Source organism: Lissotriton helveticus, chromosome 7 (genome assembly GCF_964261635.1).
Source record: "Lissotriton helveticus chromosome 7, aLisHel1.1, whole genome shotgun sequence".
Taxonomy (NCBI): domain Eukaryota; kingdom Metazoa; phylum Chordata; class Amphibia; order Caudata; family Salamandridae; genus Lissotriton; species Lissotriton helveticus.
The window spans coordinates 1,717,916,106-1,717,936,448 of record NC_136068.1 but is presented as its reverse complement, the minus strand read 5'-3'; the positions used below and the strand labels follow the sequence as shown (position 1 = coordinate 1,717,936,448).

General features: G+C 51.7%; 1 protein-coding gene across 1 annotated transcript in view; it reads left to right on the top strand.

Moving 5' to 3' along the window:
* LOC144770694 (leucine-rich repeat-containing protein Bf66946-like) overlaps window positions 1-20,343 on the top strand; it is a 130,879-nt gene that overhangs the window by 784 nt on the left and 109,752 nt on the right. The window lies entirely within an intron of this gene.

Genomic DNA, 20,343 nt, shown 5'->3' with positions numbered 1-20,343 from the left:
AGACCCATTCATCAAAGGTACCATGCCCCCCCAACATGGTGCCCCTCATAGGACCCATCCATCCCCGGTTCTATGCCCCCCTCATCGTGAACCCCAAAAGACCCAGCCATTAAATGTTCTCTCTCCTTTTCACAATGTGACCCCCCCCCCGAGACCATCCATCAAAGATTCTCTGCCCCCCCACCCACATTGTGAACCCACAAGGCCCAGCCATCACAGGTTTTCTTTCCCCTCCCCTCACCCCCCCCCATTGTGACCCTAAGGCCCGCGCATCACAAGTTCTCTGCGCCCCTTCATTGTGACCCCAGGACCCATTCATAACAGGGCCTCTGTCTCCCCTTCCTTCTGTGCCCCACAATACCCATGTATCAAAGGTTCTCTGCCCTCTCCCCCACATTGTGACCTCTACAAGACCCATCCATCCCAGGCTCTCCGTGTTCCCCAACATTCTGACCCACACAAGATCCATCCATCACAGTTTCTCTTTCCCCCCTCAATGTGACCTTTACAAAACCCATCCATCACATTCGTTTTGCCCCCTCCCCCCCTTGTAACCCTAAGACCCATCCATCACAGCTTCTTTCTCCGCCGTCATTGTGACCCCCACAAGACCCATCCACCACAGGTTCTCTGACCCACCCCCCAAGTGGCACCCACAAGACCCATTCACCAGAGGTTCTCTGCCCCCGCCCCCCTCACAAAATACATCCATCACAGGTTCTCTGTCCCCCTTCATAAGCCATCCATCAAAGGTTCTCTAGCTCCACCCCCATTTCGATCCCCACATGAACCATCCATCAAAGGTTCTCTGTCCCCCTTCATTGTGACCCCCACACGGACCATCCATCACACGTTCTCTGTTCCCCATCACCACCATTGTGAACACCACAAGACCCATTCATCACAGGTTATCTGCCTATCCTTTTTTGTGACCCCCTCTCCACTCCACAAGTTCCATCCATCACAAGTAATAGGTCTCTCTTCACTGTGAGCCCCCATCCATCAGACCTTCTCTGTTTTACATAATCTGATCCCACCACACCCCTCTACCAGAGGTTCTCTTCCTCTCATCCTGCCCTGATACTCCCTCCCAACACAGGCTCTCTGCCTCTCCTCACCATGTGCACTCTTGTCTGTCAGTCTCTCCTCGCCCTCTGCACTCAGCCATCATTGGCTCTCAGTCTCTCATCGCCCTCTGCACTCAGACATCATTGGCTCTTAGTCTCTCATCACCCTCTGCACTCAGCCATCATTGGCTCTCAGTCTCTCATCACCCTCTGCACTCAGCCATCATTGGCTCTCAGTCTCTCATCACCCTCTGCACTCAGCCATCATTGGCTCTCAGTCTCTCATCACCCTCTGCACTCAGCCATCATTGGCTCTCAGTCTCTCATCACCCTCTGCACTCAGCCATCATTGGCTCTCAGTCTCTCATCACCCTCTGCACTCAGCCATCATTGGCCCTCAGTCTCTCATCACCCTCTGCACTCAGCCATCATTGGCCCTCAGTCTCTCATCACCACCCTCTGCACTCAGCCATCATTGGCTCTCAGCCTCTCATCGCCCTCTGCACTCAGCCATCATTGGCCCTCAGTCTCTCATCACCCTCTGCACTCAGCCATCATTGGCTCTCAGTCTCTCATCACCCTCTGCACTCAGCCATCATTGGCTCTCAGTCTCTCATCACCCTCTGCACTCAGCCATCATTGGCTCTCAGTCTCTCATCACCCTCTGCACTCAGCCATCATTGGCTCTCAGTCTCTCGTCACCCTCTACACTCAGCCATCATTGGCTCTCAGTCTCTCATCACCCTCTGCACTCAGCCATCATTGGCTCTCAGCCTCTCATCACCCTCTGCACTCGGCCATCATTGGCTCTCAGTCTCTCGTCACCCTCTGCACTCAGCCATCATTGTCTGTCAGTATCTCCTCGCCATCCATCACTGTAGCGGTCTCTCATGGCCGGTGGGGGGAGGATGGGGATGGAAAGGTGGGGGGCGCTTTTGTTACAAGGCGGGGCGGCTGGTTTTGCAGCAGTGCTGCAATATCGGCCCCCAGTCAGAAAAGCGCCAGAAGTGCTTCCCAATGCTCATTCCCCTGCCCCCGTACTCCCTCACCCCTGTCAACGCCCATCAGATTGGGATGTTTCTGCAGCCTCCCCTGGCGGATGTTCCAGACTGAGCATGCGCAGAGAGGCCTTGCTTGTGCGCTCTCCTAGCTGTTCTCCTGGGGGTAGTAATGTCTTCATCTGATGAGGGTGATCTGGGTGTCTCAGACACGGGTTGTCCAACGCTTGGTTAAAGGGTCAGAGGGAAGGCAAGAGTTTCCAGCTGTTTGACGGGATATGTATTCTATTGACTTCTCTGTTCCATTGCGTCTTTTCTCAGCGGGGCTAGGATTGTTTCATTGCTTGTACACTGGGGAGGTGTGTCATGGCCCATTGGTCACCGCCGCTTTAACAATTGTCGTAGGTAGAACTCAGATTGGGATCACCTCGGGGCTGCTGTTCCAGACGCTTCCGGTACTTGCTGGAGCCTGGGGCAGAGGCCCGGGGACGCCTCATTCTGTTCCAGTTACTGATCCTAGGATAAGATTCCCTTCAATTTCACCACGACTGGAACACCGTCTTCATCTTAACCTGAAACGTGGAACGCTGCAGGACACTCAGGGTGGGCAGATAGTGTAGAAAGATCTAGGATATTCAAAGAGTTCCGTTACTTAGAAAGCTCTAGGCTTTGCATGGTGAGCTCTAGAATACTGTGTGTGAGCAGGTAGTTTAGAAAAGCTTTAGGATACTCAGGGTGGGTAACTAGTGTAGAACGCTCTGGGATACTGAGGTTAAGCAGGAAGTGTAGCAAGCACTGGTATACTCAGTTTGGGCAGGTAGTGTAGAACGCTCTTGGATACTCCGGTATCGCCGGTAGTGTAGATAGTTCCAGGATACCTAAGGTAAGCAGGTAGTGTTGAAATCTCTGGGATACTGAGGGTGAGTCAGTAATGTATAATATTTTAGGATACTCAGGGTGAACAGGTAGTGTAGAACACACAAGGTGGACATGTTGTGCAGAAAGGTATGCGATACTCGGGGTGAGCAGGTAGAGTGGACAGCTGTAGGATACTCAGTTGGAGCAGGTAGAGTTGAAAGCTCTAGGATACACAGGTTGGGCACATAGTGTAGAACACTCTAGAAGATTCCAGGTACGTCAGTAGTGTAGATAGCTCTAGAATGCTTAGGGTGAGAAGGTAGTGTTCAAACCTGCAGGATACTCAAGTTGGGTAGGTAATGTAAAACAGCTCTAGGACACTCAGGTAGAGCAGGTAGTGTAAAGTACTCCAGGATACTCAGGGTGGGCAGGTAGTGTAAAGTACTCCAGGATACTCAGGGTGGGCAGGTAGTGTAGAACACTCTAGGACACTCAGGGTGAGGAGGTAGTGTAAAGTACTCCAGGATACTCAGGGTGGGCAGGTAGTGTAAAGTACTCCAGGATACTCAGGGTGAGCAGGTAGTGTAAAGTACTCCAGGATACTCAGGGTGGGCAGGTAGTGTAGAACACACTTGGACACTCAGGGTGAGGAGGTAGTGTAAAGTACTCCAGGATACTCAGGGTGGGCAGGTAGTGTAAAGTACTCCAGGATACTCAGGGTGAGCAGGTAGTGTAAAGTACTCCAGGATACTCAGGGTGGGCAGGTAGTGTAGAACACTCTAGGACACTCAGGGTGAGGAGGTAGTGTAAAGTACTCCAGGATACTCAGGGTGGGCAGGTAGTGTAAAGTACTCCAGGATACTCAGGGTGAGCAGGTAGTGTAAAGTACTCCAGGATACTCAGGGTGGGCAGGTAGTGTAGAACACTCTAGGACACTCAGGGTGAGGAGGTAGTGTAAAGTACTCCAGGATACTCAGGGTGAGCAGGTAGTGTAAAGTACTCCAGGATACTCAGGGTGAGCAGGTAGTGTAAAGTACTCCAGGATACTCAGGGTGGGCAGGTACTGTAGAACACTCTAGGACACTCAGGGTGAGGAGGTAGTGTAAAGTACTCTAGGACACTCAGGGTGAGGAGGTAGTGTAAAGTACTCCAGGATACTCAGGGTGAGCAGGTAGTGTAAAGTACTCCAGGATACTCAGGGTGAGCAGGTAGTGTAGAACACTCTAGGACACTCAGGGTGAGGAGGTAGTGTAAAGTACTCCAGGATACTCAGGGTGAGCAGGTAGTGTAAAGTACTCCAGGATACTCAGGGTGAGCAGGTAGTGTAAAGTACTCCAGGATACTCAGGGTGAGCAGGTAGTGTAGAACACTCTAGGACACTCAGGGTGAGGAGGTAGTGTAAAGTACTCCAGGATACTCAGGGTGAGCAGGTAGTGTAAAGTACTCCAGGATACTCAGGGTGAGCAGGTAGTGTAGAACACTCTAGGACACTCAGGGTGAGCAGGTAGTGTAGAACACTCTAGGACACTCAGGGTGAGGAGGTAGTGTAAAGTACTCCAGGATACTCAGGGTGAGCAGGTAGTGTAAAGTACTCCAGGATACTCAGGTTGAGCAGGTAGTGTAAAGTACTCCAGAATACTCAGGTTGAGCAGGTAGTGTAAAGTACTCCAGGATACTCAGGGTGAGCAGGTAGTGTAAAGTACTCCAGGATACTCAGGGTGAGCAGGTAGTGTAAAGTACTCCAGGATACTCAGGTTGCGCAGGTAGTGTAAAGTACTCCAGAATACTCAGGTAGAGCAGGTAGTGTAAAGTACTCCAGGATACTCAGGGTGAGCAGGTAGTGTAAAGTACTCCAGGATACTCAGGGTGAGCAGGTAGTGTAAATTACTCCAGAATACTCAGGTAGAGCAGGTAGTGTAAAGTACTCCAGAATACTCAGGTAGAGCAGGTAGTGTAAAGTACTCCAGGATACTCAGGGTGAGCAGGTAGTGTAAAGTACTCCAGGATACTCAGGGTGAGCAGGTAGTGTAAAGTACTCCAGGATACTCAGGTTGCGCAGGTAGTGTAAAGTACTCCAGAATACTCAGGTTGAGCAGGTAGTGTAAAGTACTCCAGAATACTCAGGGTGGGCAGGTAGTGTAGAACACTCTAGGACACTCAGGGTGAGGAGGTCGTGTAGAATGCTCTAGGCTACTCAGGGTGGGTAGGTAGTGTGGAAAGCTGTAGGATAGTCAGGGTGCACAGGTAGTGAATACATCTCTAGCATACCCAGGGTGAGCAGGTACTGTAGCTAGCTCTAGGATACTCAGGTGAGGAGGTAGTGTAGAATGCTCTAGGCTCCGCAGGGTGGGTAGGTAGTTTGGAAAGCTGTAGGATAGTCAGGGTGAGCAGGTAGTTTAGGATGCTTTATGATACTCAAGGTGCATAGATCACGTAGAAAGCTCTGGGATACTCAGTTGGAGCAGGTAGTGTGTGTAGAAATCTCTAGAATACTCAGGATGGGCTGGTAGTGTAGAAAGATCTATGATACTCAGGTGGAGAAGGTAATTTGGAAAGCTCTAGAATACTGTGTGTGAGCAGGTAGTTTAGAAAAGCTTTAGGATACTCAGGGTGGCCAGGTAGTGTAAAAGGGTCTAGGATATTCAGATGGGGCAGGTAGTGTAGAATGCTCTAGGATACACAGGGTGGAAAGGTTGTGTACAAAAGCTCTAGAATACTTAGGTGGAGCAGGAAGTGTAAAAAAGGTCTATGATACTCAGGGAGAGCAAGTATTATAGAAAGCTCTAGGATACTCAGTGTGGGCAGGTAGTGAAGAAACCTCTTGGATACTCAAGGTGCGCCGGTAGTGTAGATAATTCCAGGATAATACTTGAGGTAAGCAGGCAGTGTTGAAATCTCTAAGATACAGAAGGTGGGTCAGTAATGTAGAATATGTTAAGATACTCAGGTTGAGCAGGTAGTGTAGAACTCTCTAGGATAATCAGGGTGCACAGGTAGTGTAGAACTGTCTAGAATACACAGGTGCAGCAGGTATTTTAGTACACTCTAGGATAGTCAGGGTGGGCAAGTAAAGTAGAAAGGTCTAGGATACTCCGGGTGGGCAGGAGGTGTAGTGTAGGGCGCTGTAGGATACTCAGATGGAGCAGGGAGTGTAGAAAGCTCTATGTTACTTATGGGCAGGTAGTTTATAAAGCTCCATAATACTCAGGGTGGGCAGGTATTGTAGAAGGCACTAGGATTCTCAGGTGGGGCAGGTAGTGTAGAAAACTCTAAGATACTGAGGGTGAGAAGGTACTGTAGATCACTGTAGGATGCTCAGGGTGGACAGGTAGTTTAGAAAGTCTAGGATAATCAGGGTGGGCAGGTAGTGTAGAACGCTGTAGGATACTCAGGTGGTACAGGTGGTGTTGATCACTTTGGTCTACTCAGGGTGAGCAGGTAGTATAGAAAGTCTAGGATACTCAGGGTGGGCAGGCAGTTTGAAATGCTCTACGATACTCAGTGTGGGCAGGTAATGTAGAAATCTGTAGAATACTCAGGTGGGACAGGTGGTGTTGATCACTTTAGCCTCCTCAGGGTGAGCAGGTAGTATAGAAAGTTTAGGATACTCAGGGTGAGCAGGTAGTATAGAAAGTATAGGATACTCAGGGTAAGCAGGCAGTTTGAAATGCTCTACCATACTCAGGGTGGGCAGGTAGTGTAGAACGCTGTAGGATACTCAGGTGGGACAGGTGGTGTTGATCACTTTAGTCTACTCAGGGTGAGCAGGTAGTATAGAAAGTCTAGGATACTCAGGGTGGGCAGGCAGTTTGAAATGCTCTACCATACTCAGGGTGGGCAGGTAGTGTAGAAATCTGTAGGATACTCAGGTGGTGTTGATCACTTTAGCCTCCTCAGGGTGAGCAGGTTGTATAGAAAGTTTAGGATACTCAGGGTGAGCAGGTAGTATAGAAAGTTTAGGATACTCATGGTGAGCAGGCAGTTTGAAATGCTCTACCATACTCAGGGTGGGCAGGTAGTGTAGAACGCTGTAGGATACTCAGGTGGGACAGGTGATGTTGATCACTTTAGTCTACTCAGGGTGAGCAGGTTGTATAGAAAGTTTAGGATACTCAGGATGAGCTGGTAGTATAGAAAGTTTAGGATACTCAGGGTGAGCAGGCAGTTTGAAATGCTCTACGGTACTGAGAGTGGGTAGGTAGTGTAGTATACTGTAGGATACTCAGGTGGAATAGGTAGTGTAGCAAGCTCTCGAATGCTCAGGGTGAGCATGTAGTGTAGAAAGCTTTAGGGTACTCAGATGGAGCAGGTAGTGTAGAGCCTCTAAGATTCGCAGGGTAAGCAGGCAGTGTAGAAAGCTCTAGGATACTCAGGTTGGGTAGGTGTTGTAGAAAGGTCTAGGATACTCACGGTGACCAGTTAGTGTAGAAATTTCTAGGATACTCAAAGTGGGCAGGTAGTCTAGAAAGCTCTAGGATTCTCAGAGTGAGCAGGTGGTATAGATGGCTTTAGGACACTCAGGGTAAGCACGTAAGTGTAGAAAGCCTAGGACACTCAGGGTGAGTAGGTAGTGTAGAAAGTCTACAATACTCAGGGTGAGCAGGTAGCATAAAAAGTCTAGGATACTCAGGGTAAGCAGCTAGTTTAGAACACTCTAGCAAAGTCAGGGTGGACAGGTAGTGTAGAACGCTGTAGGATACTCAGGTGAAGAGGTAAAGTAGAAATTTCTAGGATGCTCAGAGTGAGCAGGTAGTGTAGAAAGGTCTAGGATAGTAAGGTGGAGCAGGTAGAGTAGAGCACTTTAGGATTCTCAGGTTGAGCTTGTAGTGTAGTATGATCTAGGATACTCAGGGTGGGCAGGTATTGGAGAAAGCTCTGGGATACTCAGGGTAACCATGTAGTATAGAAACCCCTAAGATACTCAGGGTGGGCAGGTAGTGTAGAAAGCTCTAGGAAACTCAGGGTGAGAAGGTAGTATAGAACGCTTGAGGATACTCAGAGTGAGCACTTAGGGCCTCATTACAATGTCTGTCGGTAAGGCTTTGAATGACATTCGGATTTTCCTAACATGTGTCGGAACCCATATTTCCGACTGACTCGAAAACATTTCCAACAGACCGCTTATGATAGAAGGTAACCGTTTTGGTCTTTCCGAATTGGTTACGCCTGGCATTTGGAGAAACCGAGTCGGTGAGAGTTGAATCATACAGCTCTATGGATCGCATTTCTGACCGATGTATTATGATGTCATATTCGGACAGCATTTCCAAATCGGTTTGTCTGACACAGAACATCTATTGGAAACTGACTTTGGGGGCCCGTAGCAGGCCCCCCTTCACCCGGAGGCCTCCAGTTGTGGCCCGTGAGGGTACCTGTGGGACCCTTCTTTAAAACCATGCACTGTGTGGCAGGCACCATGTGATACGGACCACAGGGAGAAAGGTTTTCCGCAACCACCCTTTTCTGCAATGGGAGCCTGTGTTGTTGCTCAAAACACAGGCTCCCAATGAAGTCAATGAGAGTCCAATCGAACGGTGTTCAGAATTATCGTAATCGGTCGGTCGGACTCCCTGAACCCAAGTCGGTCGGAAAGCATTCTGACAAGGAGTCGGTCGGAATGCTTTCTGACCAACATCGTAATGTGGCCCTTAGTATAGAAAGTCTAGGATACTTAGGGTGAGCAGGTAGTGTAGAAAGTCTAGGATACTCAGTGTGAGCAGGTAGTGTAGAAAGCCTAGGATACTCAGTGTGAGCAGGTAGTGTAGAAAGTCTAGGATACTCAGGGTAAGCAGGTAGTGTAGAAAGCCTAGGATACTCAGTGTGAGCAGGTAGTGTAGAAAGTCAAGGACTCTCAGGGTGAACAGGTAGCATAGAACGCTCTAGTGTAATCAGGATGGACAGTTAGTGTAGAAAGTTCCAGGATATGCAGCCTGAGCAGATAGTGTAGGAAGATCCAGAATGCTAAACGTGAGCTAGAAGAGCAGAAGGTTGTAGGACACTCTGAGAGAGATTCTAAAGTAGAACATTCAAGGCCTCACACAGTGAGTATGTAGACTATAAAGAAAACAGAGTAGGAAGCAACAGGATGCTCAGGGTGTACAAGTAGCGTAGAAAGCAGTAGTATGCTCAGGCTGAACAGGAAGAGTAGAATGCTTTATAAGACCCAACATGTGCAGGTGGAGCAGAAAGCTATAAGATATTTGAGGTGAACAATTGGAGTAGAACGCTACATGATGTTTGGTGTATCTGAGGGCACCCAGTCTCTGCGGAGCATTAGCATGTTTTCTCTCTCTGCCAGGTTGGGTTTCTCTAACTTGCGCACCTAAGCATATATTGCACCCTAATTTATGATCATTCTCTCCAGAAAGTAAGTTCTTTTTTTAATGTTCTCTAAACCCCTATGGTTTGGCTTATAAAGTGACATGGACCACTACCTTAAAGGCCTACAACTCAGTACTCACTAGGTCCATGCTATGCCAATGTATACAGTAGTATTCCCGTATAGTCTATTCAAGTGCCTCTCTAAACACAGAGGAAATTGCAACAGTAACATCCCCGTAGGGGCTGGGGCTGTCTTCCATCTGCTGCAAATTTAGGGGCATATTAAGGAGCCTCTTGCGATGTAGTTGTGTCACCCTTTTGTGAAGCAACAGCAGTGCAAACCACAAAATCATATTTATAAGGCCACGCAAAGCCACTTGGCGTGGTGATGAATGGCCTCATAGATATGGAGTAAGGCAAGGCAGCGCAAATCGGTGCGTTGCCTAACCCTGCACTAGGAAGGTGTTCCCTGGGCTTTGCAGTGGGTGTTCCCATGCAACACCCATGGATTTTGAGACTGCCCCAGATTTACAAAACCATGTAAACCTGGGAATGCGCCAAAATCCTATGCCGCCCCATGGGAGGTGCAATGAGGAGAAATAGCATCATTTCACCTCATTTGTTTTTCTTTCTATGTGTGCTGCATTTTAGAAAGCGGAAAATGCCTCCCAGGATTGTTTTTGTGCAGAAAGGTGCCCCATGGTGCGAAAGTGCCTGCATTGGTGTTAGGCTGCCAAAACAGAACAGCAAAGGTGAAAAGGACAGGAATGCCCTGTATACCATAGATACAGCGCATACCTGCTCCTTCAATTTGACGCAGGGCAGTGCAGCAAGGTGACTTGCTGTGCTGCCCTGCACCAAATCCCAATAAATTACCCCAGATAGTCTCCCCTGAGGGACCTCGGCTTCTTCTTGGAGCTCTTTATAAAATGTTTCCAATGCCTTCTGTACATGCAAATGTACAGGTTCTTATCCCATCTAGAATAGACTACTTAGACTGCAACACCCTATATTTGGGAGCTCTTCAACATCCTATTCAACAGTTGCAGTTAGGGCAAACTGCAGCAGCCTACCTGAGCCCTAATATCCCTCGGCACACTTGAGTGAAAGCTGGTCTCAATGACCTGCACTGGTTGCTTGCGCAGAAACACTTTGTGCTTGCGCAGAAACACTTTGTGCTTTCCTCGCAGAGCTTCCTTCAATATGGGAGCTGTTTATCTTTCTAAATTGTTTGTTCCCCTGCACCAGCAAGGTTGCTTAGTTCCACCAATTTTCATTATTGGACATTCCCAAAATCAGATAGTGCAGAACTAAACGTAAGACAGGCACAAGTGGAAAGCATTTTTTTTATTAAAACAAAAAATATATGTAATTAGAACAAAAATCATAATATAAGTGTCTTTCTTCTACATAGGGCTATGAAGACATTCATAACATAATGGTAAAATATTGAATTCTAGCATCAAATTCTAATGTTCTCATTGGTGCAGATGATATATTTGGGCATGCGGTTGGATTTGTGTGTTAGATTTTCACCTACTGCAGTGATCACTTGCTGGGCATGGGTCCGGATCGCACAATGGGCATTTCAAGTTTGCTCCTGAGATTGATAAACTAAGGGCCCGATTCACAAAGGTAAACATACGCTTTTGTGTAAGTTTACTACTTTTAGGTATTCACAAAGGTAAATTTAGACCAAAAGTCTAAGTTTACGATTTTTGGCATTCACAAAAGGCATTTATGAGTAGTATCTTTACGTCCACACTCGCGCGGAATCTCCCACCCGAGTGCGGGTATTCTACTCCCGGTACGGGGAGTAAACTTTGAGTGAGGCATGTACTCCCCTCACCTGGAGGGAAATATCTGCTATCGGGGTGGAGATTACGCATCAAGTGTGGACGTAAAGATAATACCAGTAAATACTTTTTGTGACTACCAAGAATCTTAAACTTAGACTTTTGGTTTAACTTTACCTTTGTGAATTAGGCCCTAAATCTTATTCAAAACAATGACTACATCTGGCACTTTCAAGCGCTGCATAAATCTCAGACTACAATATGTTTGTTATATAAAATAAATGCTGAAACTGACACAACAACCACAAAACCCGGTTATGGTAGTTGATTGTGGTGAGGTATCCACACAAGGGATCTGTATTTCATGCCATGGTCCCAGGTACAAATCCTCATTTAACCACTCAGCCTTTCATCCTTCTGAGGTTGACAAAATGAGTACCATTGACTTGGGAAACAAGTAGCATCTGATGTTTCGCAGTAATAATTTAATTTCTTTGTTTTATTAAGATGTACACACATCCATAAAAGATACAATTATACAATCACACAATAAAAATCATTGCATGCAGATAAAACAGCGCTGCATTATTAGGACAAAACAAAAGTTACTAAAACCTTGAAGATCTAATGCTATACACCCCATCGCACCAGCAATAACTTCATGAATACAAGACGATGAGAAATCGATTCTTGATAGCGTAGATCTAAGAGCTGCCTGTAAAAAAAACTATCACCACGTGGAGGGTGGAGGAGTTTGGCAACAGCTGCAAGTGCAAAGTGACACTTTTGCCTGCCTAAACTTCAGACTCTTTAGTAAAGGCCAGAGATATTGTTTTCTTGGCAATTAAAACAACGTACACAATAAAACAAAATGAAGAGTGTCCTGTGGTGATCTGAAACAGCAAGGAAGAAATCCAGCTGGAGATGCTAAAAGATGGTGCAAAGTGATTAAATCTAAAATGGGTAATTAAAAATCTGTTTTGGGCACTAGAAAGTGCAAGAAGATGTGGCTCCATACCTGACACAGACTTTAACATTACATAGGCGGGGGCGTGGCTACGGCGGCGATGTGAGCGGACACAGCTCAAGCGAGCTCCGTCGCCCCGTTGCACTATTAAGCATTTATGAGCACTATTCGGGGGTTCCTTCAGTGTCCCTGATCCCCCGCTGGCCCTCTGGCAGTGTGGAGACTCGCCTGGTGGCCGTTCCGGTGCAGAAGACACTACCGGGGGCGACTGCAATTTTGGAGACCCGGCTGCTGGAATATCGCGGCCATCTTCCTGCCGCACCTCGGCCTTGCATCTCTGGCGGACGGCGCCCGGATCGTGAGGGCGCCTAGAGGCACGACCGGACGCTCCGAGGTGAGCCCCGGCTGGGGTTGATAGGTCGCGGAGCCAGCGGAGGCGGGGCCGTCGCATGCGGAGCGACTCCTGGGCGGAGACGCGGTACTGGCCCGGCTGCCGACCTTACGAGAGGCCCCGGTCTTGGAGTGGCGGCAAGGCCGCGTCGGAGGAGAAGCGGACCTCGGCCGAGCAGCTGCGGAGCTGTTGTCCCCTGGGGGGCTGACCTAGGGAACTGCGCCTGGTGGACCCTCGCTGCCCTGCTGCCTGGTGCTGTGGAGGCGCCCTGAACTACCGCGCTGGGAGTTGACGCGCTGGAGGGACCGCCCGCCATCTTGTCCTCCCGGACCGGGCCTCGCCCGCCATCTTGACCCTCTCTCCCGGCGTCTGTGGCCCAGGCAACCGTCTCAGCGGGCTGTGGAGCCCATCGGTGAGTGCCCGGCAAGGGTGGACCCTGCAAGAGTACCTGAGCGGGCCTCTGACCCCGGCCCTCCAACATCTGACCAATCCATCGTGCACTTGCTGCCGCCTGGGTGGCCGAAAGGGTGGTAAGGACGCCTTCCTACCCGCTCACTGAGCCAGTGCTGGGAGAGCGAGTGGCCTGTGCCCTCCTTGCTGGTGGAGACTTCGCGGGTGGCTGCCTGACCGACCTGCGACGCCTGCTGGAGACCACACCCCTGCGGCCTAGAGGACCGGCCTGCGGTGGGGACGTGAGGCCTCTCCGAATCGTGAGTACTCCCCCTTCTCCCGGAGGGACCTGGGGCCCAATTGCCTTTTGAGAGACGCAGCGGAGTTGGGGAGGCAGCCCACACATCAGTCACTCCTAGGGGACGCTGCCCCTGGTGGGGAGGGAGAGCGCCGCAGGGTCCCGGATCCGGGGTGAGGTCTGCCCCCACAGCACTGACCATTGGCCACCTGCCCACTGGGGTCACACTGCGCTTCCCTGGAAAAGAGGGCCTACGTACATCTCTCCCTGGGAGACGCAGGACGGCGTGAGAGGCGGCGCTCGACACAGGGGAGGACGATTGGTAGTGTTCTGACCCACCGCCACACTACTCTAACACCAAGGGGGCACTGAGCTAACGACGGCGAGCGACGCATTGGGCGGTCAGGCGCCACGCCCAAGACAGACCATGACCCGCGGCAGAGGAGACAGGACGGACCAGACGGCGTCTTCCAAGGGCACCTCGGTGGTTGCCATGTGGGGCAAGGCGGGAGCGACAGCGTCAGCTGAAGAAGTGCCACCTTCGGTCGCCGACTCCCCGCCGGTGACACAAGCCTTCATGTCCTCCTTCATGACAGACCTGAAGTCTGAAATAGGGTCCCTAAGATCGGAGGTGCAGACGTGCGTTAAAGAACTACGGAAGGATGTGACAGAGCTGGGGGACAGGGTAGACGGTCTCGAGAAGCTGGTGGACACGCGCACTGACGACTTGGAACAATTGTGGCAGAGAGTGGCAACCCTGGAGGAGCAGAATATTGAACTCCAGATTAAGCAGGAAGACCTCGAAAATAGGGGACGCCGCAACAACCTCCGCATCCGGGGTGTGCCACTCGGAGAAGAGGGGACGGACACCATGGCCTATGTGGCGCAGCTCCTGCACGAGGTGAGGGGCAACAAGGAAGGCCCCCTGCCGCTTTTGGATCGGGCGCACCGGATCTTCGGAGCGGGAGGCAAGACGGGTCTCCTCCCAGACATCATCACCCGAGTGCACTACTTCACGGAGAAGGAGGCCATTTTGAAAGCGGCGAGGGACCAACAGGACTTGCGATATGGAGCCCATAAGATCCAAATTTTCCAGGACCTGGCCCCTAACACGCTGCACAGACGGAAAGTCTTCCGCCCGGTGACGGAGAAGCTGCGGGCCCTCGAAATCCCCTATCAGTGGGGACATCCCTTTGCTCTCATCTTTCGTTGGGAAGGCAAACGCAAAGTCATCCGCTCCTACAATGAGGCGGCGCAGCTGCTTAAGCTCTCGGACTCCCCGGAACGCAGTCCCGCCCGCTCCAATCGCCCGGAGAGGACCCCAGCCCGGCCCGAGTGGACCACAGTAAATCGACGCCGCCGCTCTCCCCCGATGGATGCAGGCTCCATGTCCCAGGCAAAGCAGGACATCATTGAACACATCCGCTCCCTTGAGCACGACAGCGAGGAACAATCCTTGGAACCCCACACTCCGTGATTGGTCTCATTCTAACCCTTGCCACGCTAGCTATAGGCCCCCGGAGCCCTAGGCCCAATGGAGTGAACGTTGCTACACTCCATTAAGATGCAGCGGACATTTCTGGAACTCCAGGAACCCCCCGCGGACTGCTGACTGACCCCTGCGTGCTGGTGGCCCCTCTAGGACTACGCGTTCAGGCGCATCTTGCAGCGTACATCGCTGATGCCGGCACCCGCCGCACCAACGGGAGGGGCGGACGGAGCGTTGCGGGGGGTCCCGACGAGGCACTGATGGGAAGGTGACTGGTTCGGAAGGCGATGGTTTGCAGCTAACCTCCCAGGGACGCCCACGAAGCTCAGCTGCGGCGGATGGAGGACCTGGGAATGATGTCTTTCCGCTGGGGCCCAATGCTACTGACCTGGCTGTCCTGACACTATTCTCTCTATACTGCCCCTATGCTACATACCCCCGAGTCGACCCTGAGCAACGGGGTGAACGGACCTCGGGACACTTGAAACTACTTTCTCTGGTAAAGCCAACCCCCTCTTTGTCCCCAAGGAAGTGACATTCCTGTGATCATCCAAACCCTTGGGTAGAGGATGCCCGGAACCTGGGACATTGTACTACGGCCACGTTGGCCAGTTGTGGTTATATTCTCTATATGTGTTCCCTCTTTTCTTACCTGTTCTATCCCTCCTACTTTTCGCTCGACCTTTCCCTCTACCTGGCTTCCCCTTTCGATTTGCAGTGTGGCGACCTGGGGACTGTCGATGGTGCCTGCATGGTCATGGTGGGTGGGGGAGGCGGGACCCCCTTGCTTGATGGGGTGGGAGCTACCGGGTGGTGAGACGGCTTTAATTCCCTTGATTCCATGGCGGTGAGTGTCCCTACACCTCTCAAAGTCCTGACACTTAATGTCAAGGGACTTAACTCCCCCAACAAGCGGAAACAGGTGTGGCGCTATCTCCTACAGCACTCTCCTGACATTGTCTTCCTTCAGGAGACGCATCTCCTGCGGGGTGACACGGTCCGCATGGCGCATCCCAGATACCCCATGCAATTTTGGGCGTCAGCTGACACTAAAACGGCGGGGGTGGCCATTCTCTGCAGAGCTGGCTTTAGGCGGGGATCCGCAAGACCCTACAAGAGTGGAGACGGGCGCTTCCTTCGGGCCACGGTACAGTTGGGTGGCACACAGTACACTCTAGGCAATGTATATGCGCCTAACCAGTCGCAAGACAAGTTTCTCCAGGCACTTCTAAGGGACCAGTTTCAAGCTGGCGAACCCCACACAATCTTAGGCGGGGACTTTAATCTGGTGTGGGACCCAGACATAGATCGTGGGGACAACGCATTTAGCGCCACGGGCGCAATGTCGGCCGCACTGAAAGAGCAGATCACGGACCTAGGGCTGGTAGATGCGTGGAGATACCATAACCCAGGAGTACGGGACTATACCTTCTACTCGCACTCCCACAGAACGTACTCGCGCATTGACCACCTCTTTACCTCTCTAGCCCTGGCACGGGACACGCTGAAGGTCACTATCTCGGACATCTCGCTGTCGGATCATGCGCATGTGGAACTGCTGTTGCAGGACCCGCGGGCATGCACCCCCCCGGGAGCGACGATGGAATCTCCCACCGAGCGTTCTCCGAGACCCGGAAGATGTTGATAGCATTCGGGAAGCCATAGACTCGTACTTCACTCTCAATGACATCCCGGAGACGCCGTTCCCGGTAGTGTGGGATGCCTTTAAGGCCACCATACGGGGGCATATCACCTCTCTGGCGATTGCGAGAAGGAAAGCGGCCTGTAAGCTGGAGACCGACCTGGCAGAAGAGATCAAACAGGCGGAGGCGAGCGACAGGGAACGGTCCTCGCAGGCGTCCAGAAGGAAACTGGCAAACCTCAGGGGACAACTTCGCCTCATACGCACTAACAAGGCAGAACACTCCCTCTTAGCGCTGAAACAGAAGTACTACGAAGGGGGGGATAAAGTAGGTAGACAGCTGGCGGGACGGCTGAAGGCACGAATGGCTAGGGCTCACATCGCTAATCTGCGACATCAGGATGGTAAGTGTGCAGTCACCGAGCGAGCCAAGCAGGACGCCTTTGTGGCCTACTATACCTCCTTAAATGCGGAGGAGCATACATCATCAGAGGCGCGGGATGCTGTCCTCGCTGACTTTGAGGGGACCCCCCTATCGCCGCCTCAAACGGCGGAGTTGGAGGAGCCCATCCTTGAAGATGAGATCTCCTCGGCTCTCAAAGATCTTCCCATGGGGAAAACTCCGGGGCCCGATGGCCTGCCGCTCTCCTTCTATCGCACCTTCCAAACCCAGCTTCGCCCCCAACTACTGAGACTGTTCCGCTCCTTCTCGGACACGGTGGGACCGTCCCCTGACATGGGAATGGCGGAAATCGCGCTAATACCGAAGCCAGGGAAAGACCCTGCGCTGTGTGCTTCCTATCGGCCCATTGCCCTCCTGAACACTGACCTGAAGATATTTACCAAGATACTGGCTAAGCGACTGGACCCGTACATGCCTGGGCTGGTGAATCCGGATCGAGTGGGATTCATCCGCGACCGGCAGGGAGCTGACAACGTGCGCAGACTGGCCCACTTGGTGGGCAAAGTGCGACACTGGGATATCCCTGCTTGCCTTCTCTCCCTTGATGCTGAGAAGGCTTTCGACCGGGTGGACTGGACCTTCTTGAAGGAGACCCTCCGGAAACTAGGCCTGGGCCCCAAAATGATGGCTTATATTATGGCCCCGTACCTGGGACCGCAGGCCAGGATCAGGATAAATGGTCAGCTTACACCGCCGTTGACGATACACCGAGGCACGAGGCAGGGGTGCCCCCTCTCGCCACTCCTTTTTGCCCTGGCTGTAGAGCCCCTGGCGGCACTGATCAGACGTGACCCCAGAATCCATGGAATAGCTCTTGGGGGAAGAGACAATAAGGTGGCGCTCTTTGCAGATGACTTGATTCTCACCCTCACACATCCTCGCACGTCCCTCCCAGCGGTCCATGATGTCCTCTGTCTGTATGAACGAGCGTCGGGCCTCAAAATAAATCAAACCAAATCTTGGGCACTCAACCTCACTATGCCTACGGCGGACGTTCTTTCCTTGAAGGAGTCTGTACCGATGGGCGGAGAGCCATATTAGGTACTTGGGCCTCGCCCTGACCCCCCACTTGGACTCCTGGTCCTCGGTAAACTGGGCGGAGTGTCGCAAAGCTGTGCTAGAGGACCTTAGGAAATGGAAACCGCTGATGATGTCCTGGCTGGGGCGTCTTAACGCAGTTAAAATGTCAATCCTCCCTCGAATTCTCTATATATTCCAATGTCTACCCACCCCTATACCGCTTCACTGTATCCGGGCCCTCCAGCGGGAGATTACGTCTTTTTATCTGGGGTGGGAAACGCCCTCGGTTCTCGCAAAAGGTCCTCATGGAACCGAGAGACAGAGGAGGCCTGGCCTGTCCCAACTTGGTACACTACTACTGGGCGGCACATCTCCGATTCGTGGTGGAATGGGGCGCACACGAAAGTGATAAACACTGGTTCCACATGGACCGGGCGGTCACTGGATGTACAATATGGGACCTGCCTTGGCTTCCGCGAGCTGCCCGCTCGAGAAGTGCGTACCTTGCAGTACCCACGAAAACGGTGCTTGACATATGGGACAGCATAGCCGTGACTAGAGGTCTGACCACGTTCCCGTCCCCACACACCCCGATAGCGGGGAATCCGCAGTTCCCCCGGCCCACCGGACTCGGGCGTTTGATAAATGGATTCAAGGGGACTGTAGAGTGGCTGGAGACCTATTCCTCGAGGGCATGCCCAAAACTTGGAAGGATTGCAGGGAAGAATTCCGGGTGCCGCCGCAGGCTGCCCTCCAACACGTTCAGCTACGCCACTGGACTGCCAGCGACGAAATGTACCAAGCGGCTACCCGAGCATACACGCCCTTTGAGAAACTGGCACGCTCCCTCGGGGGTCTGAAGAGGCTGATCTCCCAGATATATCACATTCTGCAGCATCCTGTATTGGCGCCTGCACACCCCTACCAGAGGCAATGGCAGCTAGCAAAGGGCGTTGACATCGCTCCCTCTCAATGGGCCAGGCTGTGGCGGGATATACCCAAGGTATACCGCAGCATTCCTCAAAGGGAAAACGCCTACAAACTACTTACGCAATGGTACTATACCCCCCTCCGCCTTAGCCAGATGTTCCCCACCGCCTCCTCGAAGTGCTGGAGATGTGAGTCTGCGACTGGTGACTTTGTGCATATATGGTGGTCGTGCCCGGCCCTTACTGTTTTCTGGAAGGAAGTGCTTAGCCATATCAGGGGGGTGTTGGGGTTCCCACTGCCCGAGGAAGTGAGCGTGATCCTACTTGGCATACGTCCTGCTACGCTCAAGGCATTCACTCATGGAGATTGGATCCTCACACTTCAAATGCTAGGTGCCGCTAGGCAACTCATTGCACTGTACTGGAAGCGAGCAGAGGCACCGCCCATAACCACCTGGTTTGTGCGCCTTTGGCAGGTCCTAGCGATGGAACTGCTTACGGCGCGTCTACAGGCGCGAGATGTGCGCTTCAAGGCGGTTTGGGAGCCCTTGGTGCGTCATCTCTGTTCTGTGGAATATGCGTGACACATGCCCACTAGGCTCCGCGCTCTGCGCCTATTTGAGGACGCGCTTGTCCCTAGAGACCCGAACAGATTGCATCCCTGATCACCTTGCACAGCACAGCTGCGTCTCCTCACGCGCAGGCCCCCCTGCACCCTACCCTCCACCATGCTGCCAACCCCCGTCATTTCATCCTCCTCCCCCTCCCTTCCCCCCCCCTCCGCTTTGTCTGTCCGTAGGCCGCTTCGACCTTCCTACTTTCTTCTTCCTACTTGCCACCCTGGCGCCTATCTTCCCTTGAGATGGTTGTGGCCCCGTTGGGCTGTTAGAGATAGATGGGCTACTTGCCCTTCACACATCCTACTTGCCAAAGCGACTACACACATGAATATGGCAAGACTTTGATCACGGCACCCCTAAGCCATGCGGCCGGCCCTCCTGGGAGGGTTGTAGGCGAGGCGCTGTGTTAAAGCTTTTTCCCGACTGCACTGGCACAGACCTCGATGAGATACGTATTACGCGGCCGGCCTCGGTAAGAGGTTGTAGGCTTAACGCTGTGTTCAAAAATAAAACAGATTTGAACATAACATTACATAGGCCTTCACTGTGGGTTTACTAAGCTCCATAATTTCACGCTGGGCAGTGGCAAATTTAAAATATAAGTCTTTTGTTATGAATACATCCCCAGGACTCAAAGTGTTGCGTGTGAAAAAAAGGTCTGGCCTCCTTGAAGGATTCCTTTACATAGCGTATCCGAGGGATATTGTTTCTATATTCCAGGGCCAGATCTGCCAAGATCAGGCGGTTTAAACCCTTATCTTCACGTGTCCATATCTTTATCCAGCAGAGTAGGGGTTTAATAGCCACTTAACCCGCCAAGTAATCAACCCCTAGCTCTTCCTGCACAGACCAAGCTGGCCTGCCTTGGGGGGCTTGCGGAGCCGGCGCAAAAATGTATTTTCCAACACCTGTAATATAACCCCAGACCTCACTGCCATACAACACTTTAGCAATGACCTTGGATTTTTAGAGTTTTAGAATGACCTCTGGTGCCCATGAGCACAATCTGCTGGCAACGCTGGTAATTGCCCCTGCAGCTTTATTCAACTCACTAAGCTTCCCCTCTAAAAGGGCTCTCCACTGTAATCGGTCAT